Raw genomic sequence first — 14,880 nt, forward strand, 5'->3', positions numbered from 1 at the left:
ATTTGTCTCACTTATAATGATAATAGCTCAGTCTCCCTGCTGTCAACATCACCCTATGCCAATCCATTTCCCAAGCCTATCAGGTTCATGGTTTTAAATCCCTCATCTGATAATACTACACTTAGTAAAAATAAATAAATAAATAAATTGTGTGACACTGAAGAATAGTTTTACTCTTAGTATATTTCTCTTTTTTTAAATTTTTTTCAATCTTTATTGATTTTGAGAGAGAGAGACAGAGTGTGAGCGGGAGAGGGCTAAGAGAGAGAGGGAGATACAGAATCAGAAGCAGGCTCCAGGCCCTGAGCTGTCATCACAGAGCCCAAAGCAGGGCTCAAACTCACAATGGAGAGATCATGATCTGAGCCGAAGTCAGATGCTTAACCGACTGAGCCACCCAGGCTCCCCTCTCTTAGTATATTTCATAGGGCTGACCAGTCTAGGACTCAGGTCTTTCTACTTGAAAGTTAGACTTCAGGTATGCTAATATGTTCGTTGTCCTTATTTTCTCATGCTTCTTCTGTTTGCATTGATGTTGTCTCCACTCACAGTATCTTACTTTCATTTTTTAAGACTCTATTAGGTACCTCCTCTGTGAATTCTCCCCGTATTTCCCAGAAGCACTTTCTTGCCTCTTCATTTAGCCACTCCCCTTATTCCTGACTAGTGTGTACTCTACTGTTTGGGTACTGCTTGCTCAGTCCTTCTTATTTTACTCCAGATTGCATAAGGAAGTTTGCATTTTGCATACCTCATCTCAAGTGAATAGCACACTTACCATCAAAGGGTAAGCCAGTAAATAAATATTGATAGAGGAAAGAAAAGGAAAATGTATATTCATTTTAATTTCAGTAAGAAAAATAAATGTCATCAAAAATACCTAAATAATATCATCTTGTTTAAAGTATAGGACAGATTTTCTTTCTCTGTTGTTTAATATGATAGATACTGAGATACAACATTGTTCCCTTAAAATTTCTTCTTGAGAAAGAATATTTGTTAGCCAAAATATTACAAGAGAAAAATTCTTAGCTAAGCATTTATTTCCTCTTTTTCTCCTTTGGAGGAATCAATTAACAACTGGTTCCTGCATGCATAAAAACCTGATGTTACAAGAGCATCTAACATAATACCCTGCCTCTGTTTAGAAAATACAAAGAAGCAAAGAGAAGTTAATATTTGTAACTTTTACATCAATAATTTCTAAATAATACTTCCAGAAATCTCTTCTTACAACCACCATATCTGGGTAGTGTAAGTTCCCTTTTTAAGCTGCTATTACTCATTACTATCCCGACATATATTTAGAATTCAGGATGTTTTCTCAAGACTGAATCTAAATTCTGAATCTAAATTCTGAATTCTGAATTTTTCTAAATTCTGAATCTCTAATGGTGATCACATGTATAGCTGGAAAGGTAAAGATCATGTGTGGTTTAAAGAAGCTCTATTGCTGAAAAATTCTGATTCCACCCACCATGATTATCCCCCTACACACACACACACACACACACACACACACACACACACACACAAACACACACACACCTGTACAGAGCAACTAGTCTACCCTTTAGAAATTACAAGGATGGTTAGTGCCCCAACTTAGACTATGACTTCACAAATACAAATATGTACACATAAAAAGAGAGAGAGATCCACCTTTAAAAGAAGTGTAGGTGTGAAGTGTTGGCATATGGAGTTGACTGCAAGCAAGTGGAAAAAAACTGAATTCAGTCATTAATGAGCCATGGTACCTTTGGTCAAAAAAAAAAAAAGACTAGGGAAACTCAAGATGATATTTGGGTGCCTAATATTCTACAAGCTGCAGCCGGGCTGAAGAGTGCATATTCTTCAAAGGTGTTTTCAGATGTGGCTTAAGAGAATAATGGGGAAAGACCTCCCGGAGCACAGAACTAAGGGCTTATAGAGAATTATTAGTTTTTTGGCTACTTCCAAGAAGTAGATGAGGTGAGCTGGTGTGTTAAAAATTATTCTCTATCCCCCAAATTTAGCATTGTTATAGAACATCAACTGCTTTGTATCTCCAATTCTTCTATCTGAAAAAGACTGTGTGATTAATTAGTCCCTAATTGTTGTTAGAGGTGTGTGTGTGTGTGTGCAGGTAATCTTTTTCAAACTCCAGCCTTTGAATCAAGAAGATTCACATCTGGAACAAATGCCAAGGCTGTATCAAGATCCTGGACTTTGAGCCTTACACCGTGATTTGATAGGACTTTTTGGTAACTCCTTTGAAGGAAATAAGGACATTTTAAGTAACGAAAGGAAGGAAATGAACAACACAGCCAAAATATTGTCTGTGGTAGATTACAATATTCTTTCCAATTACTTGCTGTAACAGGATTATTTAACCCTGTCCATTACCATGTGAGGGTCAATACCTCCCTATGGGAGGAGTACATTTCCTCAGCTCATCAACTTCTTGTTTTACTTTTCTCGCCAGTAGAATGTGTGAACAAGTCTGAGTACAATGAAAAGAAGGTTTATGAGTGACAATATGATTCAGCACTTTTCCTTTTTTCCTTCTGCCATGTGAACAGCACACTTCAATATAGGCTGTTTCCTGGTTGCTAGAATAAAAAAGACCCATAGAAGACTACTGGGGTGCAGGCAGTTGAATTGCAGCTGCCACAGCTTTTACGTAAATTGAGCAAGAAATGAACCTCTGTTATTTCAAGCTTTTGAGATTTAGAGGTTATTTCCAAGGCATAACCTACCAATAGCTGAATAGTAGCCATCCAAGAGCCATCTTCTCATTTTACTTATACAACCTGCCACTCTGCTCCAAAGTTTCTACTAAATAAATACTAGGTATGCACTTGAGTGAAAGCCATGGAGATGTCTAGTCACTCATCACTGAGGTTCCCGTTTGAGAAAAGCCCCATTATAGATTTTGTCTCCAATGCCTACATGAGTCCTCAGTTGACTTCAGCCATCAAATCCTTGAGAAATTGGAATTTCTTTTGATGAACAACCAACATTGCTAATAAGAATAAAACTGAAATGTAGGCATTGATTACCCAATGCATATGTCTGAATGGATGAGAATTTATCCATCAGTACAAAATAACTTGTCTCTTGTAAATTAATAAGGCAAAGATCAATAATTTCATACAAAAAATGGGCATGAAGAAATTAAAACATGTTAAATGAGAGTTGCATACAAAGGGAAATAAAAATTAACAAGACATGGGGTGCCTGGGTGGCTCAGTTGGTTAAGTGTCTGATTGTGGCTCAGGCATTGAACTCATGGTTCATGAGTTTGAGCCCCATGTTGAGCTCTGGGCTGACAGGTCAAAGCCTGAAACCTACTTTGGATTTGGTGTCTCCCTCTTTCTTTCTGCCCCTCTCCTGCTCACACTCTGTCTCTGTCTCTCTCTCTCAAAAATAAACATTATTTCTTTTAATTAACAAGACATAATTTTTAAATATTAATAAATTTAACATACATGATGAATTGTGATAATTCACTGCACTGTCAATCATTTGAGTAAATAAGGGGATCCTCTATATTGGTGATAGAACTTTTCAAGACGATAGTTTAGCAATATCCATCAAAATTTTAAAGACACATAGGTTTTAACTCAACAGTTCTATCAGTTGATTATACATATATACTTACATGTAAACAAAATGACCTATATATAGAGAAAGATAGATATAGAGGTATTTAAGGATATTTAATACAACATTATTTGTAATAGTAAAAAACCGGAAATAATCTAAATGTCAACAGGGGAAATAATGAGATGTCCATGTAGACATTATAAAGGATTAGTAATTTTATGTATAATCTCTGCAAATATATCCAAAATATAACATTATGTGAAAAAAGGAAGGTGAAGAAGAGTGTGAAGTATGATGCTATATAGATCAAATTAAAATATATATTCACCCCAATATATGTGTACACATATAGGATGACCAACTATCTCAGTTTGCTCCCTTCTAATTTTTACCTGTTGTCCTGGCATAATTGATACTTGCACACCATTTCATTTTCAAAAGTGTCTCAGTTTGGTCAATAAATTATATGCATACCTTTTGTTTCAGTACATACGCCTAGACTACTTATACTACTTCTTGAAGTATGTACAAGAAATACAATAATGGCTGCCACCAGGATGGCTCTGGGTCCGCAATGGAAAGAACACTTAATTTATTTTATATGTCTTTTATGTAGCATGTATTGTAACCCTGTGCATGGATTTCCAATTCATAAATTAGTATTAAACATTTGAAACTAATTGCTCAAATTTATCTCCATAAGATTTTTGTAGAATGTGAAAATATTGGGAAATACAAGAATAACGATTAAAATAATACAATATTATACTAGGTAATGTGCAAAGAAATAAGTGAATGAAATCATTATTAGAAAATGTTTAAGGGCGCAGTGATCTAGGATTGCATTCTGCTGCTAAAATACCAAATTATGGCCCTAAAGGGAGTATAATTTTCTCCTTGACCTCTTCATGTTTTGCAAAAATAAGATGTGTGAGATAATTATAATGCCTTCTAGTAATTAAATCGACTCTTATTTTGTAAATAAATCTTGTGTATTTTCAGTTCTCACCAGGATACATTATCTGAGTTTTGTAGTGGTCTTCAAATAGAGAATTTTTTTCCTCAAAATCCTTTTTTATTTTATGTTTTTAAGGCCAGAAGGCTATCACAAAAATCAAGTATTTTGGGACAGGCCTCATTAATTATTTGTTAGAATATAAGATTCTGATATGGAAGCAAATTTTCTTGGCTGGTTCTCTGTGATAATCCATTAGTTATAATAGTGCCTGGCATACTGTAAGTATGCAATAAATGTTTCTTGAATAAATGAATAAATGGATTAATGAAGCAAAGATTTGACAGGTATTCTTTTTTTTTTTTTTTAATTTTTTTTTTCAACGTTTATTTATTTTTGGGACAGAGAGAGACAGAGCATGAACGGGGGAGGGACAGAGAGAGAGGGAGACACAGAATCTGAAACAGGCTCCAGGCTCTGAGCCATCAGCCCAGAGCCTGACGCGGGGCTCGAACTCACGGACCGTGAGATCGTGACCTGGCTGAAGTCGGACGCTTAACCGACTGCGCCACCCAGGCGCCCCAGACAGGTATTCTTATACTATAATATTGGTATATAAGTTGGCATAAAATGTTTTCAAGGTAAGGTATTTTAACACAACCACCAAATTTCAAATGTACTTTTTGAGCCTGCAATTTTATTTCTAGAAATTTATTCTGTGAAGATACTCATAATATGCACTAGAATTCACACACTCTTTCAACATATATGTTCAGTGGGACATTACTACAAATAGTAAAAATGTCATAAATTTGTGTCCATTTTTAGGGGAAATGATTAAAGTCAATTATTTTAGATCCATAAATTGAATATAATGAAAATAAAAAAATTGATATGTATGTTCTGAGTTTAAAATTATAAAAAAGAAAAGAAAGCACAAGGGGAAGAAAAGAAGGGAGAAACCTATCAGCAAAGCATCCCTAGATGGGCACAAATTTGAAAATGTATACTTAGCAATGAAATCAACTAAGTAATTATCTTTTATAAATATGACTTAAAAATTAACTATAAAGTTTTACAGAAGTATCTAACATTAATATAAATATGTGTGTTTAGCTGATTATAATTTTAACTATTACAAAGCTCCACAAAAGCTGGTATCCTGATTTTCGTGTTCACTTCTCTGCTGATTGACCCAATTGGGAGTAGATACTCAATAATTATGTGATTTCTAGATGATGTATCTAAAACTAACCTATCAAGTGGTATCTCAGAAATATAGTAAAAAACTCGGGTATGGAGTAATATATAGTCTATAATATATATAAACACAGATTTAAAATAAGAAGGTTGGACAAATTTCTCCAAACAAGTCTACATATTTAAATATTTTACCGTGCCTTACATTTGGGAAAAGGCCCATTGCTCAATATTTCCTTGACTTTACTTTGAACTCCTGCTGCATTATTGTATACATAAAACAAGGCACAGGTAGGCTCCAGCTTCTTTCCTACTTTTTACTTCCTCTGGCAGTCTAAACAGCTTAGCTATCTCCATGCACTTTGTATTAGGTAATGCTGTTAACGAAGATCATTATGCAGATGTGTGCATCTACAAAAATCAAAACCTAACAAGCATCCCCTGTTCCCCACCTCCTGGCTCACGAACATAAAAAGACTTTTATTTGGTTGGAGAATGCAACTTCTGTTTGTGCACAATGTGTATAATTCTATTTATTCATCTCATGATCTGTGTTCTGTTCAGATAGAACAAATTGATTTTAAACTGCCGATAGTCCACATCTCTTTACTATGATGTAATGTAAGGCATGAGTTCATATTTGATTTTCAAACTCATCATAATCCTTAAACTTGTTAAAGATTGTGACTTTATAATGGATTTTTTAAAGTAGTGTTTCTTTGAAAAAAGTAATCCCACTATGCCTTTTGGTGATAATAAGTTTGTGAAGATCTTGAGGTAGTTTTTGGAAGTAAAATGTCGGAAAACTTTTAGATAGGATTATTTGTGGGACTCAATTTCATTTTATTGACATTTATATAAACAATATGTTGCAGTGTTGTGTTGTTAGAATACACAAGAGAATGAGCCAAAGAGCCAGAAGCCATTCAGAAGAATGAGAGCCCTAAGTGCCCAGACTTCTATGGCAACACTTCCAGATGGGCCTTGGTGAGTTGACAGATGATAAAGTTATGACTGGGTAAAAAGGAACCCAAATGACATTTTTCTATTATTTTTAAAGCCTAAGAAGACCTATGTAATTGAAATATTCATTTAAAAATTTTTGAACTCTGAGTAAGAAGGAAACAGACTATAATTTAAATATTCCTTGACTTCCTAGTTTCAAACAGGTTAAAGCATACCAATTTTAAGGAAAATATCTATTTCCAAATAATTATAGTCCTTGGGCTTGTGAGAGGATAATATCTTGAAAGGCATTAACTATAATAGATGTATGATAACTGCCATTTGACTGACACTCAGGTACTACTTGAAGGACTTCTCCAAGGACAGAAGATTCTTTCTATCTCATAAAAAGCTGGATGCCCCCAAAGGAGGAAAGACTAAGTGTTCTTGAGAAGATTTTTATTTGCATATGTTTTCAACAGAGAATTACAAGAGAAATCATTATACTATTAAAATTAAATCCATACAATAAAAATAATACTTATAGAGCTTTTACAATTTGTCAGGCATTTTATCCATCTGAAGTCTCTTCTAAATCTCAAAAAAAAAAAAAAACCCACATGATGTAATTTTATAAATAAAGTGACTAGGGCTTAGAAAGGTTAAAAATTCCCAAAGGTTCTACCTCTAGTAAATGGTAAGGCTCAGATTCAGATATAGGGAATTGTACTGAATGCAGTAAGTTATAAAAACTAAGGATAAATTTTTACTGAAAGTATTTTTATTTTAAAATTATGAATGTCTAATTGAAATAGGAGAGTATTATTTTAGTTGTTTTACCCATTTCCAAAAAAATTTACTCAATTATAAGAGGTGTTTATCTTGATTATTAGGTATTATTATTGGCATATGATAAAAACAATCCCAAATTATCATGGATTTTGCCTCTTAAGAGATATATAGTCATTAATATCGAAGTATAGGAAGCTACTTAATAAACAGATGCCTCTACTTGTAGTATGTTTTATGTAGAATTTCTCTTCACCTTTGTGGTTCATAAAAAAACAACCAAACATTAGATGTAAGAAAGGCAGAGGTTTATGTTTTATATTTAATAAAACTTAAGAAGAAATGCATTCTGATATAAACATTGTACTTGCTATATAGAATTTGGTTAATGCATATTTATTTTTTAATATATTAATTAAATCTAAGATTGCACAGATATAAAAAAATAGGCAAGGGCGTTTAAGAATAAAGCTGTGCATTTGGACATTATACAATGTTAGACAATTCATCCTGATGTCTTTCTAATCAGGTAAAATAATTATGTTCAAAAATTGTTATTCTATGTATTTTTAGTTTATGACTTACTCTTATTTTGCATATTGATTTGTTTTACATTAATCAATTATTTGTAACACAGAAATATCTTTGGGCTAAAAGAAGCAGAAAGAGTTTGATACAATTAAATGTATTATCATTATCAATAAATATGTGATAAAAAATTAGGGCCCAAGGCATAGTGCTCACCTTTGCTGATCCAAAAAAAATACTAGTTAGAATGTATATCCTAATGGAAGCTACTTGGGGAGAAGTAAGAAGTGTATATGAAAGATAAGTGAGATTTTTCAAAGGTTGATGGAAGTTGTAAATTATTTGTGATCTATTAGTTGTGGGAAGATGCAATGAAGGCAGGCAGTATTCTAATTCTGAAGGAGTCCATTTTGTTAGAGGGTGACAATCAGTTAAAGAAAAACAAATCACATTAAAATGACATGATGACAGCTGATATGAGAAAGTGAAGTACCTTCTCACGGTGGGATAGAGGATAGCCATGCAGATCTGAGCAAAGCAAAGCATGAAACGATGATGAGGTAGGACTAAGTTGCTGATACGTTCTTGCATACCTTTTGCAAATGCACAACCTACTACATAAGCATTTTTCAAGGTGCACAGTTATGAAGGAAAAATGTGTACGTTTAATTTTAATTGAAGGGATTTTTACTAAGCTTTGAAAATGGTCCTTAATTCCCCCCTATACTTTACTTGTATCCTCCCCTAAGAGTACACAGATTCCCAGTCACAGCACTATTTGAGAGACTCAATGTATTATGTAATGGATTATAAGGCTATAAATAATGTCATAAATAAAGCCAATGTAATTATATCCCAACAAAGGATGAGAATCCATTCGTAAACTACAAACAATCCAGCTGAAGAAACATGTTTTCCTTAAGATAATGAAGTATAGAACGTGTGAAATTTATTTTGCAAGTAAGCCTGAGATTTTATGTATGTCAACCTTGGGAGAGGCTGTATGTTTTCCATGAAAGATATAAAGGATTCCTTTCTTAAAAAATTAGAAGCAGAAAAGTTTCAAGCTTATTTCAGTCATGAGTATGTCGTAGCTAAATTAAAATCTACAGTTTTATATCTGGTATTCAAAAAGAGTGCTTCAAATTGAAGAACTTTCAGTTATTTGTTTAAACATGAATGTTAAATCACTCTGAGATTTTCTCAGGTAACAGAACATAATGGAACTTACAGATGTTAGCCTGCGAATTCATAACTATGACTCGCCTATTAGAAATGGGAATACTTGATGACCTCGATTCCATTCACAAGGAAAAATGAAAAGAGCAATGACAACTAGATTCACCTCTTGCCTACACTTTATGTAAAAATGATTTAAACTACCCAGAGCTTTAAACTCAATTACAAAGGGAAACTAGGATTTGAAGTTATCTTGTAAGCAATAACACAGGTAGCCGGGTTAAGTCTAGAAGTATTAACCTGTGTGTTGCCTACACATTTCCCTACTTACCTTCCAGCATTTCATTAGAACCTTAAGCTTCTTTCATCCCCTCTTCTCAGCACACATAGAAACAAAAACGAAGTAGAGAAAACACTAGCCTAGGTAATAAACTGAAAGATTCTAACATGTGCTTGGAGAGCAATTTTTCTCCATCCAAAGATGATTTTAGACCTGAGGTAAATGAGGAGAGGGAGAGACTGATGGCATAGGGGATATGTAGTATGAAAGGAAAGAGTGGACAAATAAGAGTCATCGACATGAAAAAGGACACAAGTTCTAGAATGTTGCTGCTTCTGCATCCCTGTTTATTTATAGCGTTTGGACCACTTGCCATCTCACAGTTTGAACCACTAAACTCATCTGAATAGGAGTAGGTGGTCCTGGACATTTTGTATGGCAAAAGGATATGGGAAAAAAACACTTTCCCTATCCCATTTTATGAAGGAATTGAATAAAACTAGTTTGCAATTTTCCTGTTAAGCTAGGTCATTGTTGCACCCTATGCTATTTGATATATACCATTTAAATGACCTGTTAGTTCCAAACGTGTGTAGCCTTCTATTGATCAAAGTGGAATATCATATGTATTTTTAAAAATACAGTTTATTTTTTTTAAACACAGCATGCTGCCATAGTACAGTCCTCTAGATGTTCTACTCAATCCAAAGAAAGGGGGGTAAGTTAGTCTCTTAAAAAAAACCTTAAATTCTCTCCTGTGAACAAAAATCAACCAGGAGATCTTATTCAATCTATTTATTACATTCACTATTAGTATGTGACTTTCAGAATGTGAAATATCAGCTTCAAAACACCACATGAGAATAACTACTGCAAAATATGAGCTACTTGTTTTTCAGGTACTGTTACTGACGTTCAAAATGGCAGTGCATTTATGTATGTTCAGCTCCTCTTCAGAGAGATGACACTTATACTATTCTTCAGGGAAGTTGCATAGGAGCACTTTCTAAGTTTTAGAATTGACTCTAAATTTCACTTTTATGAGTTTTATACTCAAGTATGTTTTATTTAACATCACAGAATGGCAAGTTTGTGGGCATTGCTGTATCACCAAGATATCAATGAAACTTATTAATTTACAGCCACATGCAGAGAGTTGGGGAAAAAAAAAACCGTGGGGAGAGTTTAGATAGTAGGAAATGAAAAATACATTTTAATAGCCACTTAAACATCACCAAGAATTTAGTTTGTAGTTGTTATCCCAAAACAATTTCAGGATAGGTCAAGAGATTTTCAAAGTGTTTCCCTACACAAGAAATCTGGTATTACGCATTGGTAAGATCTTTTGAAAACAATATGGTGCATGACTCAAATCAAAATATATTATAAACAATCTCTTGATTGGGTCATCCCACTTCTGAAAATTTGACTTAAGGAAACAGTTCTCTAAAAGTAGAATGCTAAAATAAAAAAAAATAAAAAAAGAGGTTAGAGTAGGAGAGAGTCAAAGCATGAGAGACTCTTAAAAACTGAGAACTGAGGGTTGTTGGGGGGTGGGAGGGAGGGAAGGGTGGGTGATGGGTACTGAGGAGGGCACCTTTTGGGATGAGCACTGGGTGTTGTATGGAAACCAATTTGACAATAAATTTCATATACTGGAAAAATAAATAAATAAATAAAGTAAAAAAATAAAAAATAAAATAATAAAAGTAGAATGCTATATGCTTAGCAAAAGTTTGTTAAAAATTTACCTGTGAAATCATAAAATTGAAAAATTTTAAATATGTCTAAGGAAGTGTTTAAACATTATGGCGTATGAGCTAAAAGGAATGCTATATAAATAAAAAATGACAAATATGAAGGATAAAGGAAAATGTTCATGCGAAAAAGCCTCGGATTATACTTTTTAAAGCTGGTAAATGTAACATGTTACATAAAGTTAAAGTGATAGAGAAAGACAAAAATACTTATTTGATTAGAGTCAGCAAAATTATACTTATTGTGAATTTTATTGAATATATTGTACTGCGTTAAATACCTATGATTAAGGGCTAAAACAAATTCATGTCAATTTCACCCCTTGAGGAAGTCTACCAGTAACGTTAGAATCAAAGTATTATTGGTGTCTTTTCTTTTCAAAATTAATGTTTTTACATTCTTATTGAAAATGTTTTATTTTTAAATGACAAGGAATTGTACATTAAATATGGTAATTTTTAACCACTACCTTTTCTTCTAAGAAAGAAAAGTCGCAATTTTGTAGCTCTGGCCCAAATCTTTTTTTCTTAATGAGGCTAGGCATACAGTAGGAAACTGATAAAGATCTCGTTGACAAATGGAAATTGCTAGGAATTAAAATTAGCCTGCTTATACTAATCAATACTTAGAAGACATTGAGGCATATACATTCATTAGAAAATCATTACTGCCCATAAAAGATGTATTTGAAGCCACAGTAATGTAAAACTTTAAAAGATGTGTTTATTGCACGTCTTAATAGGTGAAGAGTGATAAGGAAGCAGTCATTAGTGCAGTGTTTGTAAAGTGTGGTAAATGGACCATTGCAGTTCTCTGTGGTCAAACACATTTTCTGCAGATGGAGCTGCTGCTTTTTAGAGTAAGGTGAGAGAGAGAAGAAACAATTTTCTCTGTGTTTACCCAATTTGAAATGTGAAATGTATAATCCATTCAGATTTTGATTCAATATTGTTATATTCTTAGCTCTCTACCTATCTATCGAGAGAGAGAGCCAGCATGTGTGTATGCACATGAACAAGGAAGGAGCAGACAGAGAGAGGAAGAGAGAGAATCCCAAGCAGGCTCTACGCTGTGAGCACAGAGCCTGAAGCAGGGCTCGATCTCACAAGCTGTGAGATCATGACCTGAACCGAAACCAAGAGTCAGACCCTTAACCAAGTGAGTCACCCAGGCAACCTAACAATCTCTTTATTTTTTAAGTTTTCCCCATGAACTACAAAATCACATTGTTGAGTTGGTCTCTGTTACAATTCATTAAACAAGGCTTGGTGATTTTTGTCAAAGTGTCTCACATCATTTACTTTTTATTGTTTATGTTTAATAATTTATCATAGGTCACATTTCACTGCCATTACTCTAATTTAAGACATGAATCAGTGGCTCAAAAATGATTTAACAGTTGTGGGGATGGACCAACTAATGTGAAAAATACATTCAGGATAATGTATGTAGGAACTTAGAACACACATAGAATGTGTAAACCTTGTGCTGGGAAAACTCTAATTTCACATAAGTAGCCATCAAAGATAACTTTTTTAAATGGGATGTTTAAGGATGAATATTCTAAAACTGGATTTTATTGGAGAATTTCATCGTGTCTTAAATATTTCTCAAAGAGTAACATAAAACCACTAGAGAGTTTTCATCATTTTCTGTCAAACCCAAGCGACTTCTCTGGAATACAGTTGATATGTACACAATAAACATCAAGTAATTTTTCTAGGTATAGGGCAGCATATTCTGGCTTTGTAAGGAGGTCTTCTGTGTATGCTTATAGTATTATTCCAAACTGTGTTATTAATACTAATTTTGTGATCATGCTTTTTATTGAAATGATTAGTTGTTAAATGTAAGGTAGAGAACAAAATTACAGAAGCTTTATGAATATTTTTACTCCTTAGATGGAAAAGAGGTTAAAAATCACAACTTTTGCAGAGAAATATATAAAACCAATTCTGAACTTAGACACTCAGAAAAACAGAAGTAGCTATTGGAAAATATTCTTTTCATAAATGCAATGTTGACAGTGATATGAAATCAATGATACATGATGTGAAAAAATATTTACTATTATGTAAACATATCCATTTGCTTTCTTTTTAGATGATTGATATCACTAAAGTACATAGGATGTTTGTGTGTGTGTGTGTGTGTGCGTATGCACACAAAGCTTATCCACATATCCTATGTATATGGATACACACACACGTATACATATATGCATTACTGAAGTGTATATCTATATTTGAAAGAGAAGTATCCTACTTGTTAATGAAATTATATACATTATAAAGAAGTTTTTCATTTTATAATCTATGCAATAAACTGCAAGTGGATCAAAAATGATTGAGTTGTAGGAGTAGCAAAGAAGTATTTATGTGTATAGGTAGGGCTTTTTATTTTTAGTACCTTCAGTGTTTTTCCCTTAGAAAAGTAAATAAACCCCACCACCCCGTATCATCTGATAGCTATTGCCCTATCAGTCAATTATTTGTCAGTACTTTGCTCTACTTTTCTAAAGAAAGGGTAATATTCATGCTCTTCATTTATTCACCTGGTACAGATTTCTCTACCAGTCCAATTTGACTTCAAGCACAATAGTGCCTCAAACAATTCTTGATAAGGAAACCAATAAAATTATTTTCTCTAAAACCATCAAGGATTTTCTAGTATTTACTTTTAGTTCTCAATAGCATTTGAAAACAGCCATTTTTTAACTTCCTTAAATAATATTTATTTGTTCCACTCTGGAAATCTTTTTACCTCATAATTTATCACTACATTGTCAGATTTTACGCTGTTATTTTTTAAGTTAGCGATTTTATCTCTTTGTAGAGGGACCATCAACAAATATGCCATTCCCCAAGACAGAAGTCTCACCCTTTTCCACCACTGTCAATCATTACATCCTTTTTGAAACTTACTTTCCTAAAATTTGACTTCCATGATAAATTATCATTCTCATTTTCTATTTTTATCTTTTGGTCTGACTTGGCTTTTTTGTTGTCAAATTCATCATTCTTCACTCAGTGTTGTATTTTTTAGTTCATTACAATTTGTCTTAAATTATCTTTTCTTTTATTCTATATGGCCTAGGATATTTCATCTAAGCTAATAGTCTCAGTCGTTACTTATATACAGATGGCTCAAGAGTGTCTCCAACTCATAGTTCATTGTTCTACTCCAGAACTGTGTCTCTAATAACCTCTTACATTTTTAGGTAATAAATGCAGCATATTTCGGAATGAACCCATGCCCCCCCCCAACCTTCCAAGACACCTTTTCCTTTATTCCTAGAATAGTAATAAGAATGACTGTGTTATCCTGATAGTGAATAATCTAGAAGTTACCCTATGCGCTTTGTCCATTCCCAGTACTGATTCATTACTGCTCTGTAATTTACTTCTTAAATAGCTCTCACATCTTTGTTTTTCATCATCTGTATTTCCTTCTTCATAGTTCATGCTTTGAAATTCTCCTGCCTGGGTTAGTACAGTACATTCTTAACTCTATTCCCATAGACACTTTTGCCTTGCCAAAGAATATTCTCCACATTACAGAGTAACAATTTCAAAGCAAATTTATTTATGTTACTGTTTTTCTGCTTAGCCCCCCTATTAATCTAACATGTATTTATTGAGTACCAAGTATGTGCGAG

Source organism: Neofelis nebulosa, chromosome 1 (assembly GCF_028018385.1).
Source record: "Neofelis nebulosa isolate mNeoNeb1 chromosome 1, mNeoNeb1.pri, whole genome shotgun sequence".
In the NCBI taxonomy this organism is placed as follows: Eukaryota; Metazoa; Chordata; class Mammalia; order Carnivora; family Felidae; genus Neofelis; species Neofelis nebulosa.